The sequence below is a fragment of the Adiantum capillus-veneris genome, chromosome 29, assembly GCF_014529385.1.
Source record: "Adiantum capillus-veneris isolate H3 chromosome 29, ASM1452938v2, whole genome shotgun sequence".
Lineage (NCBI taxonomy): Eukaryota > Viridiplantae > Streptophyta > Polypodiopsida > Polypodiales > Pteridaceae > Adiantum > Adiantum capillus-veneris.
Window position 1 is genome coordinate 117,049,555 of NC_140959.1, and position 15,342 is coordinate 117,064,896.

Here is a 15,342-nt window from a genome sequence, read left to right on the forward strand (position 1 = left end):
AAGGGCATAGTGAAAAATACCAGTTTTCAAAATGGAATGAGGCCTAGGTCTAGGGCAAGAGCTTTATGATAGCATTTTGAGACTTTCCTTGAGCATGGCCTATCAGGAATAATAATCAAACATGAGCAAGAAGTTATTCAATGTTCTTAGTGCAAATTCACACTTGCAAACCTTCTCTAGATCATATTTTGCAAGTGAGGCCAACAAATTCACACTTTCAAACCTTCTCTAGATCATATTTTGCTAGTAGAGGAGAACATTTCAAAACATTGTTGGGGAAGGTGTCTAGAGAAGGCTTTTGACTGCAAAACAGAAAACAACTAAAAATAGAAAACAAAAAAACAGAAGCAAAGACCTCAAGAAGAGAACTAGAAAAAAGAAGTCAAAGTGTATATAATACGATTAAAATGTTATAAAATAGTTGAAAGAGAATAGGTTGGTTGAAATTCCACTCTCAGGATTTCTCCTTCATCTATTAACACTCAAAGTATCCAACGTGATGATGCTAATATTTGTTTTATCCTCGAGGGATTTACTAGTGGTACTAGGGAGACCACACCTACGTGCACCAAAAGTTGCTTAATTACCCCTATATACGGGACTCCATTTGTAAGATCTACCATAATAGGGAGATGACACATGCGTGCACTAAAAGGGCCTTATTAAGAATTCATCAATGATGTTGTATAAGTTTAGACAAAGTGTACATAATAGGATTGGTACTATGACTCAATATAGTGCAATGAGTTGAATCTCATAAGAATGGTGAGAATTTTCTCCTCGCTCACTTTTCTTTGCTTGTTTGATGCTCGTTAAATGATATCACCCTGTGTGTGTGTGTGTGTGTCCTTGATCTGGCTAGAAGTTCAAAATGGTTGATTGTGAGAAGAGACAAAAGTAAAATTGGCATTGAGAGATTGGAGGAAAACAATTTAAATATTAAAAATGAGTTTATTTTTCAATGTTTTTAATTAAAATTATGCCCAAGGTGAACCCCCCCCCCCCCCTCCAAGCTAGTTAGAAATTCCAAATCACCAAAGTGAAGAGTTTTACCAAACATCGAGCAAACAAAATACCGAGCAAACCATACACCTAATCAAGGAAAAGATTAATTGAAAAACGTGACTTTTCCACTTGCTTAAAAAAGGAAGATGGTCTACAGAACAAAATTTCAATTTATGCTCATACTGCCATTGAAGAGATATTGCGAGATCATGACGACATGAAGCCCAATCATCAAGCTTGCTTTGGGGAGAGTAAAGAGTATTCGTACTAACTAATGTGCATGATGACATTGAATAGATTCCCTTGCATAATGACTTACAAGCCATCTCTCTAGAGACAAAGACTCCAATGTAGAATTGAATTTGTAATAAAGTATATTTTTAAAATAGTTTGCTTCAATTTTTAGTGAAATAAAAACTAACAATAGTTTTGTGGATACATTTTGTTCTAACACTTAACAAAATAAATGTGGACGTGCCCTAAAATATTGCAAGGTATTTTGTGTCAAATCATAGAGCTTTTATTATTACAATATTGAGTGAGAGAGATAAATACTAATAATTTTGATTTGTCACTATGTTTGAAATGCCCATAGATCCTAGAGAAGACCATGGCATTGATATGTCTTGAAAACCTTGAAAGCAAATATCCATATATTTTATTATGAAGAAAAAATCTTCAAAAAATCTTTGGACTAATTTAGATTTTAATAGTTGTTAGAATTTGACAATTTTGACCATATCGTTGCATTTGAAATGTCCAAAAACCCTAGAAACAATTGTCCATATGTCTCATTCTAACACCCAAAGACGAGGTTTCAGAACAAAAAAGGTCCTGCAACTTTCTAAAAGGATTTTGCATCAATGTGGGATCCTTTTAAGTAGTTTCTAGATAGAATGTCACACTTTTGGCCACATAGTTGCATTTGGCATCGCATAAAACTCTATAAACAACTATCCATACGCAATGGCCATCCATTGTATATGAATAGTTGTCTTAGGACTTGCAGGATGCAACCATATAACCAAATATATGAAATTCCATCTAGAAAGTGCTCAAAAGGGTCACAAGTCAACACGGGACTCATAGTTTCTTCTAGGGTTCGAGGCCATTTTGGATGAAACATGTAACCAAAATTGTAAAATTCCATCTGGAAACTGCCCGAAAGGGTCTTATGCCAATTTGGGTAGTGAAACCCCATCTCTAGGTGTCAGAGTGAGATATGTGGGTAGTCATTTCTAAGGTTTTTGGGCGTTCTAGACGCAATGGTATAGTCAAAATTGTCAAATTCTAACAATTATAAAAATTCCTATTGGTTGAAAGCCTTTTGAATCTTTTTACTTAATTTTGAGGTAAAAAATCCGTCTTTAAACTCGAAATGAGACGTATAAATGTTTAGTTTTAAGATTTTGGGACATTTTAAATACAATGATATAGTCAAAATGATTAAATTTTATATCTCTCATATTTTCATGTATATAAATATTTAATGAATTACTTTGTGTAAAATATTTTACGAGGGGATAAGATCATTTTAAAATCGAACATCCCTTACTTGGGTGATGTATGAGGCACATGGATGCTTCATTTTGAATAAAAATTCTTTGGTTTTTAGCTCAAACTTATGTAGAGGAACTAGTCAAAAGAAAGCAAGAAGGAAGAGCTCTTGAGGAAGAGCACAAAAGATGGTTGGAGACCAAAGCACATCTTAAAAGATGGCTGGAGACCAAAGCACATCTTACTCATTTACAAGTTTAGGAGATCAATAAGACCCGAATGCTGATCAAAGAGCTTTCCCTCAATCCCAAACCCTCTAACCAAGCTCATTTCTTTAGAGCTCTCAAAGTTAAAAGAAGAAGGGACTCTAATATAACAATCAATGACGAGAGGGGGAACATAGTAAGAGACCAGAATGCTATGGCCAAGCTCATGCTCGACCATCTCAGTCAAATTATTGGTCAACTGGAAGTTTGCGCTCAGGGGGTTGAGGAGGATAGAGCCCTTTTGCTTGGTATGGTCAAATGTGATACACTGTCCACTAAAGCAAAAGAATCAGAGTGGCCAATCTCTATCGATCAATGCTGGATTGCCTTGTAGGTGATGGGGAAGGAAAATTCCCCTAGGTGGGATGGACTAAGTGCCAAATTCTTCAAAGAATTTTGCGAGGATCTTAAAATACCAATAGTGTAGCTAGCTAATAGGCCTTTGCTGGAGGGGTAATTGGATGCTAGCCTGAAAAGAGGGATGATCAAACCTATTCCCAAGTTGGTATGTTGATCTTTGCTAAAGCATTAGAAGCCTATCTCCATGATTACAGTTGCATACAAGATCATTGCTCTAAGACTGGCTCCAATCTTGAACAGAATCATCCCCCACCAACATGGATTCATAAAAGGAAGTTCAATTTATGACAACATCTTGGTTACCATGATTGGCATTGAATAATCTTCCTTCACCAAGCAAGAATGTATCCTCCTCTAGATTGACCTAGATAAGGCTTACGATAGAATCTCATGGTCCTACTTTAAGGAAGTCATGAAGGCTTTGGGCTTTGGACCCAGAATGTGTGCAATAGTTCAGACGCTAGGGGAAGAAAGTCATTCTGAGATTCTCTTCAACAACAAGATAGTGGGAGGGTTTGAGTTCAAGCTTTTGATCAAGCAAGGATGTCCACTTTCCCCACTACTTTTTGTTATTGACTCTCACCTTCTGGTGACTTTACTTAGGACAATGCGGTGTTGTGCAGCTCCGCTCCCATGCCAAGAAAGATACCAGAAAAATGCATGTAGAGCTTGTTTGAATATTACATGATTAATGAACAGTGTTCAGGGCCTGGTAACATGCCAAGTTTGATGTTGAATGTATATCAAATGCGGTTTAAAAGGCCAACTCATGCCTTGGTGATGCTAAATAGGGAGTATGCTTGAAGTAAGCACCAATGGGAGTTCATGATTTAGAACTGCAGTGCTTGAAGTGCTCTACTAGCCTGTCTTTATGGCTCGTTGATTGGAGCTACGATGCAAAAGTTATGGCAGGTAGAAGTTTAAGTTGATGCAGATCCATACCGGATTGGGCAACTGCAACTAACGAGATAGAGATGAATTGAATGCATGGGCCTGGAGTGCTCACTTTGTGGAGAGCGTCGGTCCTTTCAAATCAGCAATCGTAACTTCCGGTTGCCAAGTTATTGGCCGTTAAAGATTCACTGGGGGCCGGTTTTTCAAGACCATTTATGGGCACAAAAATTCACGGTGATATTACTAGTCAGGGGATGTTGGAAATGATGTCATGCGAGGCATTGCCTTGGCTGATATGTATGCCAAATGTGATGCCCTTACAAAACTTAAGGCCAAAGGTGGTGCTCTTACAAGGCTCGGCCGCCCACTATGCCGCCCAATGCAATTAATGAAAGGGCGCCCGCCTAATAAGGGAAAAAAGGGTTTTTTTGCAAGGTCGCAACGACGGATGAGGGCGCTGCAATGATGGAAAACCATCTCCTCACCATGGTGATCATTTTTGGGTTGAATCCCGCGATGTTTGGTGCTAGTCCATGCTCACCTGCCACATCACCAAGCTGACTTCCCGCGCCACGTCAATCACGGCGCCGTGACTGCGTGTGGGGGCAAAATTTTGGGAGTTTTTTTAGGGTAGCACGAGAGCAATAAGAGGAGATTTTTGGAGAGCAAAAAGGAAGTTTTGGGAGGGCATCGAAGAAAGAAAAACAAAGTTACAAAGCAAGGGCTTCGGGCGCTCTCTCTCGATCACGGGCTTGAGAACCGAAGGAAAGCGCTCTCTCTTTCTCTCTCGTTCTCGAGGAAGGAACGGTCTTTCTCTCGTTCTCGAGCAAGCAAGGCGATCTAAGCAAAGGAAGACATGGAAGTAAATCTCTCTTTCTCTCGTACTTGAGCAAGCAAAGCTCTCGGAGGAAGAAGGGGAAGTTGCATAAAAGATACAAGGGAGCTCGCAGGCAAGAAGGGAGCCGAACTCAGTAAGAAATAAAAGAAGGGAGTCAACGAGGATAACTGAAGACGTAAAGCTGAAGAAATTCGATTCAAGAAAACCGACACAGAAGGATTTCTATTCATCAGCGATAGCTTAGGTGTAGTTAATCTTTTTTATGAATTACTGAGCCGTTAACGGCCTCGGGTAAACTGTAAAGGGAGCTTAAACTCCTAAACCATCATTTGCATTGATTAATGGTGTTGTTAACGACCCTGCTTCATAATTGTGCGTTAAGTTTGTCCGTGTTACTAGTTTCTAAGCAACTTTTATGTGTCGATAGCATTACCAAGTAACTAATAACTACTATATTGTGCGGTGCGGCAATTCTTGGCTCTCGATTTTCCCATAGCCAGCAGCCCGGGCCCTGACTTGGATCAGGTTTCGAACACATATCCCTCGACACCTGGTGAACCCAATGCAAAACCCGAGCCGGGGTGGGAAGATAGTTGAAGCCTATGCCTATACCACAAGAGGCAGTCATGCAGCAAATGATGCAGCAGTTTGCAACATACATGCAGTAGCAACAGGCTGCCAAGCAACAACATAATCTGCAAGAGCAGATTCGTAAAGCTTGGCAAAGTGTTACAGAGAAGTTGCAGGGGTTTGAAGGCCAAGATATTTTAAAATTTTGCAATTTTTATGAGCAGTCTATGGAAGATAATGGAGTTGAAGACTAGGACTCAGTGGAAGGATTTCATCTGATTGTAGTGCCCGAACTTCGGGCCCGGATTAAAGAAATTCAGGCGGCTCAAGGACCAAACTGGCAGGACTTTAAGAAGGCGCTGCAAGAGGAATATTTTTTGGAAGATTCTCAGAGGGTGACCAGACAGAGTTTTATGAAGTGGGTGCAGAAGAAGGGTACAAATTTATATGTATGAGAGCTGTTACAAGAGTTTGAAAAGAAGTTTGATCAGTTGTCATCAACAGAACAACATTCTTTGAAGGATCAAAAGGTGGAGTTTTTTATTCAAGCTGCTGATCCACGACTTCAAAAGAATTTAGTGCAATTATTGGAGGACCCGACAGGAGAACAAGGGTCGACATCGGATTGAAAAATAGTCTCAAAAGCAGTGAATATGATTGTTAAACGACACAAGCGAGTTGACAAGCAGATCGTGGTCGAGGTAACAAATGATGCTGAAGAAGAGATTAAAGAGAAATCACCCTCGATAGTACCCAAGGTGGAGGGGCTTGTTCTCGACGATCTAGTTAAAGGTGTTCAAGAGCTGAATTTAAATTTCAAAACTGTTAAATTTGAAGAGCTAGCTGCAAAAGCATCTACTTCTGAACCTAAGCAGCAGCAACAGCCACCACGTAAAAACTGGGATAATCGATGCATGTGGTGCGATAGCGAAGACCATAGGTATGTGAAAGAGTGTGATGAGTTTGATGAAGCTTACAAGAAGAATGCGGTTTTCTGGAAAGACAGGAAGATTCATCTCAGGGCAACAGGTGATATGCTCCGCTTAAAGTTTAGCAAGGGCGGTATGAAGAAGCTAGTGGAAGAAATACAACATAATTTTTCTCTTGTGGAAGCAGTTACATATGGGCTACAGGTTTGTGGTAAGGGAGATAATGAGGGTACAGGTGCAAAGGGCCAGTTGTGGCCGTATGCTTTAAAGATAGCAGAAGCAAGAAAGGTAACATATGGGAAGTTACGACAGGTGGGGAATTCAATTCGGAAAACTACAGAGTGGACCGATCCAGTAGATTCTCTTTTAGTGTATGCGTATATTGCCAAAGCTCCAGCCAATGAAGCTATGGTGGAAGACAAGCGAAAAAGGGATGAAGAGGTTGCCGGTGCGTCAAAAAGGCCAACGAGATCCAACAACAAGAAAGAAGAAGGGCCTGCTCCTAAGCCTACTCGTGAAGTGGTTATGGAGGAGGCTCCGAAGGAAAAAAAGAAAGGTAAGCCTAAAGGGCCCTCATATAAACTCAAATTTGATATTGAATTGGCTACAGATCTGAAGAAGGTTTTTGAAGAACGTATCCTGAACGATAAAGTGGAGCTCACATTGGGGGATATTTTGGGAATTGCCAAGCGCGAGTTCCATGAGGAGATCATCGACATTATAAAAAGGAAGCGACATATACCAAGTGAGCAAGAGCCAGATCCAGTTAGGAGCCAACTGGTTAGTCACATTGAAGCAATTTTGGATGATTATGGAGAATATTTAGCAGATCTTGAAGAAGAAGAGTCAAAGCCTGTGGTGGTTTCAAACCCGATTGTACCCGAGGTAAGAAACATGCATTTTAATGATGGGGAAGATGAAGAAACTATACCCAAGAGTCACTTTTCAAGGACTCATTGGGCAAGAGCAACGACAGAAACAGTGGTAAAGCTTGGAGACATTGAGGAGCCGATATTAGCCGTTATAGACCATGGTTCAAAGATCAATCTTATGGCAAAGAATTTGCACTAGAAGGAGAAGTGGTCTATTGATGTGGATCACAGGTGGCGGATTCGAGCTGCCAACATGCTTCCTGAAGATCTTTACGGTGCATGTACAAATGTTAAGGTAACTATTGGGGATGTCTGTGATGAGCAAAACTTTTTTATACAGGAGCATTCCTCCTATCCACTGATTCTGGGACAGCCCTATATTACGGCTGTGCGGATGGAAACTAAGGTGCTAGATGATGGCTCGGCCTATGCTAGGGTTCGGAGCCAAGATGGTAAGAAAGCGGTTCAATTTTTAACTGTATGTGTTGAACATGCCTGAAACAAAGATAGTTTATGTGATTGTCCAATGCCAAAGACATGCAAAGAGTTTAATAAATAAAGATTTGCCCAGGATTTTCTTGGCATGGGGTGACACTATAGAGCAGGACTATGGTGGTACAAGTGAGGAGAAGTTCTCACAGGGAGAAACCTTCTCTTCAGGATTTTTGGGATTGACATCTGAGGGTTCAATGTTTTATAGAAAATTTAATGATTTACCTAAATGGGAGAAACAATATGTTTCAAGCATTCAAAGTGAATTGCATGGATGTGATGTGCTGGAACTAGATGATATGATTTCAGGAATGTTCAAAGAGATTTCTTATGTTGACACTATGTCAGAGCTTGAGGTATCAGGCAAAACAGGTTAGAAAGTGGAACTAAAGTTGTTAAGGTGCACTCAATGGACATGTACGAAGACTAGACATATACGAGGCACTTATGCATATTGAGGATGACTTGGGTAAAGAAGTGGTTGTTGGGTGACTATCGAGCGACTACTAACGATTGATATGGATGACAATGCAGCCAAGCTCAAGAGGTGCTCACAAGGTCTCAAGGAGACACATAACTTCTCGGGCACACCACTCGAAGGGAAGAATCATGGAGTTCAACCAAATCCCAGATGGTAAGCAGCTTGCGAAGGTGGGGCATGTGTATGTCGCTTCACAATTGAAGCTACCAACAACATTGGCTCCACTAAGGTTTCTTGAAAACTGTAATTCCACTCCTCTGTAAAAAAGTTTCTGGGATTCTCTATTTTGTATCTCTACCTTATACTTTGCTTCTAATGACTGTTAGATTTGTGTTGCTTGTTCATTCTTGCAGATGTTTTCCCATCCGATTTTGTAGAGTGGGAGCCAATCGTATCCTTCACAGGGACCTTTGAAGCCATCCATCCCGAACTTGACAAATTGCTCTATGCTGGTTGTCTATCCTCTGAGCTTGTCTCATAAATTTCAAACTTGACAAATTAATTATGTGTTTACACTTGTCAGATTAATTCATGCACAAATCATTTTGCTCTTTCTAATTTAATCTCTATCCGTTTTTCTTGGGAAAAAATCATGCACATATATCAAAGCCGGGGCCCCTCACACACACACATGATCACCTTCCTTGCTTACAAAAGGATCTCTCTCTCTCTCTCTCTCTCTCTCTCTCTCTCTCTCTCACACACACACACACACACACACACACACACACACACACACACATAAAAGGTCAACTCTTCTCGTCGGATAGATCTTTAAGGTCTCTTGGGATAGTTTCCTACCATGTTAAAACTTTCTTCTTCTTCTCTCTCTCTCTCTCTCTCTCTCTCTCTCTCTCTCACACACACACACACACACACACACACACACACACACACACACACACACATTAACCTCTTATTTTGCTTTAAATGGAAAACTTGTAACTGCCATAGCTCAAATTTGAAAAGTTACTTAAAAAATTCAATCTCTTACATTAATTTAAGATACATTTATCGTAGATAGTTAAGTAAAAATATAACAATAGCAGTAAAATTGAAATGGCCTATTGATAAATCAATTGAAATAAGCACATAAGTCAATCTCTCTCTCTCTCTCTCTCTCTCTCTCTCTCTCTCTCTCTCTCTCTCAAGCGCGTGCATGCGCGCAACCCCCCCCCCCCCCCCCCCCCCCCCCCCCACACACACACACCCAATGTTGTCACCTTGTTTAAAATGGCAAAAGCCTATTTGTTAATTTAAATTTTACAAAATCATTGGAAAAAATCAACCTTTTGCATTACATTAACAAATGACAAGATAACGAGGCTTACCCATTGGTGCCGAGTAGTGAGCTAGATCATCTCCGAGGTATTACTATATGACTTCCACACTAGGGTGTATAAGCATAATAGGAACGAAATATATGCATGTGTTATGAAATGAGAAGTGTACACTAACAAGTAGTAGGGTAGGTGTGATTTTGGAAAAAGGGAATCTACAAGAAAGGTGATACGCTGAAGGAACAAATCGAAAGAATTGAAGAATACTCCGCAAAGAAGCAATACGAGGAATATTACAAAAAGAACAATAAGTGATGATCTCCATGAAAGATGTGAATGGTTCATGCAGTATATCTAGCTACATCCAAAGGCAGATAGAATACCGAGAGAAGTAATGTCATACCTTGCACAAGTAGAAGCGGATAGCAACGTCCCACGATTTTGTGTGTTGCACGAGCGATTATGGCAGTTCCATCATGAAGGGAATGGAGTCTAAGAGGGCATCTTTATTTGCCAGGGATTAAAAATGAGCTTATGGAATGGGCAAATGGGTGGTTGCCATGTGGATTGGATCAGTGGGTATGGCAGGGCCTAAAATTGAGCGGTCAAACTTGTAAGCATCGATACTATTTTTAAAATATAAAGATGAAATCTCTTAGCAAATTGCATCTCTTTCTTTAATATCACTTTTCCCTCCCAAAAGCTCTTGCAGCAGAAGTTTGAATGTCCTTTCCCTCCTCAAGCTTGCTGCATTCTCCTCAAGCTTACCTCCTCCTAAAGCTCTCCATTGCTCTATGAACCTCACTACACACCTCTCCCTAAAGCTGCAAATTTGCAGTATATCCTACTAGATTTCTAGAGTGGATCTACTTCCCACTATAGCTTCTTTGCATCATCTTCACCATTTAGCCAACTTGCATGTGGAAGGGCATAGGGATCGGTGGCATTGACTATCTTTGTATACCTTCTAAACTTGCTCTTTATGCAACTGAGAACATGGTTGTGCATAGATTCATCATAAGTTTCTTTGTGCATGTGGTGCTACAATTCCCCATGGCATCAATTGAAGTACTCGACGACCTAGGAGTGTTTTTTACTCTATTTCTCTTGCAGTAACGTACAAGACGACAATGGTTGTTGGGTGACTATCGAGCGACTACTAACGATCGATATGGATGACAATGCAGCCAAGCTCAAGAGGTGCTCACAAGGTCTCAAGGAGACACATAACTTCTCGGGCACACCACTGGAAGGGAAGAATCATGGAGTTCAAGCAAAACCCAAATGGTAAGAGGCTTGCAAAGGTGTGGCATGTGTATGTCGCTTCACAATTGAATCTAGCAACAACATTGGCTCCACTAAGGTTTCTTGCAAACTGTAATTCCACTCCTCTGTAAGATATTTCTTGGATTGTCTATTTTGTATTTCTACCTTATACTTTGCTTCTAATGACTGTTAGATTTTCGTTGCTTGTTCATTCTTGCAGATGCTTTCCCATCCAATTTTGTAGAGTGGGAGCCAATCGTATCCTTCACAGGGACCTTTGAAGCCATCCATCCCGAACTTGACAAATTGCTCTATGCTGGTTCTCGGGGGATGCACCGTGTTTTTTCGTATGGTACCACGTGAGTGTACAATAGGGGGGTTTTTGGATTTTGTACATAAGCGTATACAGTAGGGGTAGCCCCTCATTATTTCATACTCATACCGTACACATAAGGGAGAGGGGGGGGGGGGGGGGGTGGTGGTTGCATTGGGGCTACATTCAACTAACTGAGCCACCTTAAATTCTCCCCCCCTCTCTCTCTCTCTCTCTCTCTCTCTCTCTCTCTGTGCATCGATGAATACTTTCATGGCATGGTGAAAGTAAGGGAAAACTTGAAATTCTCTCGTTTTTTTAGTCAAAATTAGAATCTTTTTCGGTAATTACACTAAAACTTATGTAAATTTCCTCGTTTTCATAAAGCCAAGTTCAAACCCCTCTAATTTGTCGAAATTCCCAAAATACCCTTCAAAATTTTAAAATTCCCAAAGTACCCATGTATCTATTTTGGTCGGATTGATCAAGCTTTTCTAATTTTTATATCTTTTTTACAATTGAGATGCATTTTTGAGTGGTTAGCATGTAATTTGTCACATATTACCTCACAAAACAGACGATTATGTCCACAAAGATAACACATAAGTGTAGTCATCAACAAAATGTCAATCATTGAAGAACAAGAATACATACTAATTCCTCTCTGTCCTGCCACACATTGGAGAGAGAGAGAGAGAGAGCAAGCAAGAAAAGAAGAAGAAGAAGCAGTTCAATACGTATTTTTGCAAAGGGCAAATTACCAAAATACCCTTCCAATTTGCCGAAATTCCCCATTCGCCCCTCGTGTTTTCAAAATTCCCAAAAAGCCCCTCGTATTCTCTCAGCATACGGTTTCGTCCGAAACTGTTGAAAAAAACAGCGAGCAGCACCGAAACTGTCGCGCATGAAAATTGTCGCCTCGCCAGCTCTGAGTCTCAGCAATGCAGGCAGCCAGCTCTGAGTCACAGCAACGCAGGCCATTGTCTGCTTACACGGCGGGCCTTGAGGTCGACAGGTCACATAAACGAGGGAGTCTTCAGTGCATCTCTCTCCACAGACTAGTTGGGAGCCTTTTGTGCGATGTATGCGAATGGCTATGTGCAAGGCAAATGTCCATCCGCATAGTGCAAGATACAGATTGATGCAAGAGCTCGTTATTGTTTGTATGTAAAGAAGTGTGGTATTGCGGGTACACACAAGAGGGAAACCATGGCTGAGAGTAATGCAAATACATCGGAGAATAATGCTACCATGTCTGCAACTCTTTCTCTTGGTGCTCAATTTGAATCTCTTGATGTGCTTCGTTCAAAGGTTCAAGAACAAGCAATCAAGTCTCATGTGGAGCTTAGGCATGCTAAGCATGATCGATCCAGATATACCGTTGTATGCAAGGCAGAGGGCATGCATGTGGCGCTTGCATGCGTCTTTGGTCTCTGGTGGACCTGGGTGTATGGTCAAGGCATTTCATGATGAGCACACTTGTGGTGGTGCTTCACAACTTGGAAACAAGGAAGCCACTGCTGAATGGGTTGCAACAAGGTACGTAGAGAAACTTCGAGACCATCCAATGTATAGGCCAAAGGAGCTCATGGCCGATTTGCGTCGAGAAGTTGGAGTGTCAATTTCGTACAAGATTGCTTGGAAGGCAAAGCAACTTGCTTTGGGTATTATTCATGGTGATCATGCAAAATCTTATGGAAAGCTTCAGTCTTATTGCGACAAGCTTGTGGCTAGCAATCCGGGCACTGTGGACCATTTGCAGAAAACCACTGAAGGTCGTTTTTTTCAAATGTTTCTTGCGTTCGGAGCATGCATCACTGGTTTCACGCATTGTCGTGACTTTATTGGGTTGGATGGCACATTTCTGACAAGCAAATATCTTGGTGCTTTGTTGACAGCCACAGGGATTGATGCTATGGGGGGACTTGTTTCCGATAGCATTTGGTGTTGTAGATGCAGAAAATGAAGACAATTGGGTATGGTTTTTGCAAAATGTACATGATTGTATGGCGAGCGTCAATGCAATTACTTTTGTATCAGACAAGCAAAAAGGTCTTCTCCCAGCAATGGAACTTGTCTTTCCAGGATGTGAGCATGCATATTGTATGCGCCATTTGGATGCTAATCTCAAGAAGAAATGCAACAATGAAGAATTTATTCGGTTGTTTTGGGTAGCAGCTTATGCTAACACTATGAGCGACTATGACACGGCTATCCACGGGATGAGAGTTATAAGTCCTGCCACGACGGACTACTTATTGACTACTTCACCCCCTTCTCATTAGGCGACGACACACTTTAAAGGAAAGCGTTATGGGCATCTTACATCCAACATTGCTGAGTCATTGAATGCATGGTTGCTTGAGGCTAGAGATAAGACTATCATATCTATGCTTGATATCATTCGTCGCCAATTAACAGCTTGGTTCTATGCACGTGGAATGGAGGGAAAGAAGGCATATGAGTCTTTAGGAGATAGAGCACAGTTTGCATTGGTTGCAAACGTAGAGAAGAATTTGTGTGAGGTTGGAAATAGTGCTCGGCAATATCGAATCTTGCCCTCTAGTGATATGGTTTTTGAGATCTTGACAAGTACAAAAACATGTGTAGTTGATGTATGTACAAGGTCATGCTCATGTAATAAGTGGCAAACATTTGAAATTCCATGTGCTCATGCTATTGCAGCTATTCTGTTCAAGAGAGAGTGTGTTCAATCGTATGTACATAAGGCATATGCTTTGCAGGCCTATTGTAACACTTATAGTGGTGTCATAAGTCCAATTGTGGATGCATGTGAAGATGCTAGTGATCAATTGAAACCACTTGCCACACGTAGGCCACCTGGGCGTTCTAGAAAACTTTGTATTAGAACTGAGGATCGCTTCAAGGAAAAGCGTATTTTCACATGCTCACGTTGTGGTGGTCTTGGCCACAATGAGCGTTCTTGCAAAGCTCCAATTGCAGATTGAGTATGTAGCTGGGATGTGGCTTCATTTTGTGTGGGAAAGTCACAATGCGTGGGAGGAACTTTCTTTCCGATTATAATGGGGATTTGGCTTCATTTTGTATTAGAAAGCCATACCACATTTTCCTTGCGATTTGCTCTATATGTAGCGAAGATTTGACTTGTCTTCATTTTGTGTCGAAAGCTTGAATGCATTACTCTCAGCATGTTAGAGATTTTCTTTCCGATTATAGCTGGCTTCATTTTGTATGAGGAAGCCATACCACATTTTCCTTGCGATTTTGTTGTATATGTAGCGGAGATTTGACTTGCCTTCATTGGTTGTCGAAAGCTTGAATGCATATGAAAGATTTTCTCTCCAATTTGCTTAATTTAAGACTTGGGGGTATTTTGGGAATTTTCAAATTACTTAAGGGTATTTTGGGAAATTTTAGGTGTATTTTATGGGCAGATTGGGAATTTTGAAAATAAGAGGGGCATTTTGGGAATTTCATCAAATTAGAGGGGTATTTTGGTAATTTGCCCTTTTGCAAAAGCACATGCCGGTCAACATTTGGTGGAGAGGGAGAGAGGGGCGGGGGAGGGCTCAAGGGGGGGGCAGTGTCCTGTATGTGTATTGAGACTTAGACAGCTGTGTGTGTGTGTCTGACAGTGTCCAGACAGAGAATCCAGGCGGTAGATGAGGTGGCTTCAAATTTGAATGCCGCCTCCATTATTTCGCACGAGGCATCCTTCAAGTTGACGAGAATGTGTGAGAGAGAGAGAGACAGTTGTCGACCTTCAACACATGTGCGACACAACTACAAGCTATCGACCTCCACAGGTGGAGAGAGAGAGAGAGAGAGAGAGAGAGAGAGAGATTTACATGTTGTTGAGCATGCTTGCACGCTTGAGTTGCAAGATCTCCACAGAAGAGCAGCAGATCGTGAACATCTATCACCCGATGGCTCCCAAACAACAAGGCAATTCCAACCACGGCTTGGCGGTGGCAACCAAGAAGTTTGGGAGTGCCGATCACACGCCCAGTGACAGGATGGACAATAGAGCAACGCAGTGATGTTGGCGTCACTATGTTGAACTGCTCTCAACGCAGAGTAGCTTTGAGGTGGTTGTTGGCAAACAAGAGGACCACCTACACCCATGCAACCGACGACAAAGAGCAATACCACTTAGGTGTTGTGGAGATGATCGTGCCCAGCTATGAGCAGGTAGATTTGCGCTCTCTCTCTCTCTCTCTCTCACACACACACACACACACACACACAATCATGTCACGAATGACCACACACTCTACGTTTTATGTTTTCGTGTATA

The 15,342-nt window shown here is 41.3% G+C and overlaps 1 pseudogene; it reads left to right on the forward strand.

The window, feature by feature from the left end:
• Positions 1-12,272: 12,272 nt before the first annotated feature.
• LOC147419822 (uncharacterized) lies at positions 12,273-14,032 on the forward strand (annotated as a pseudogene).
• Positions 14,033-15,342: the final 1,310 nt, after the last annotated feature.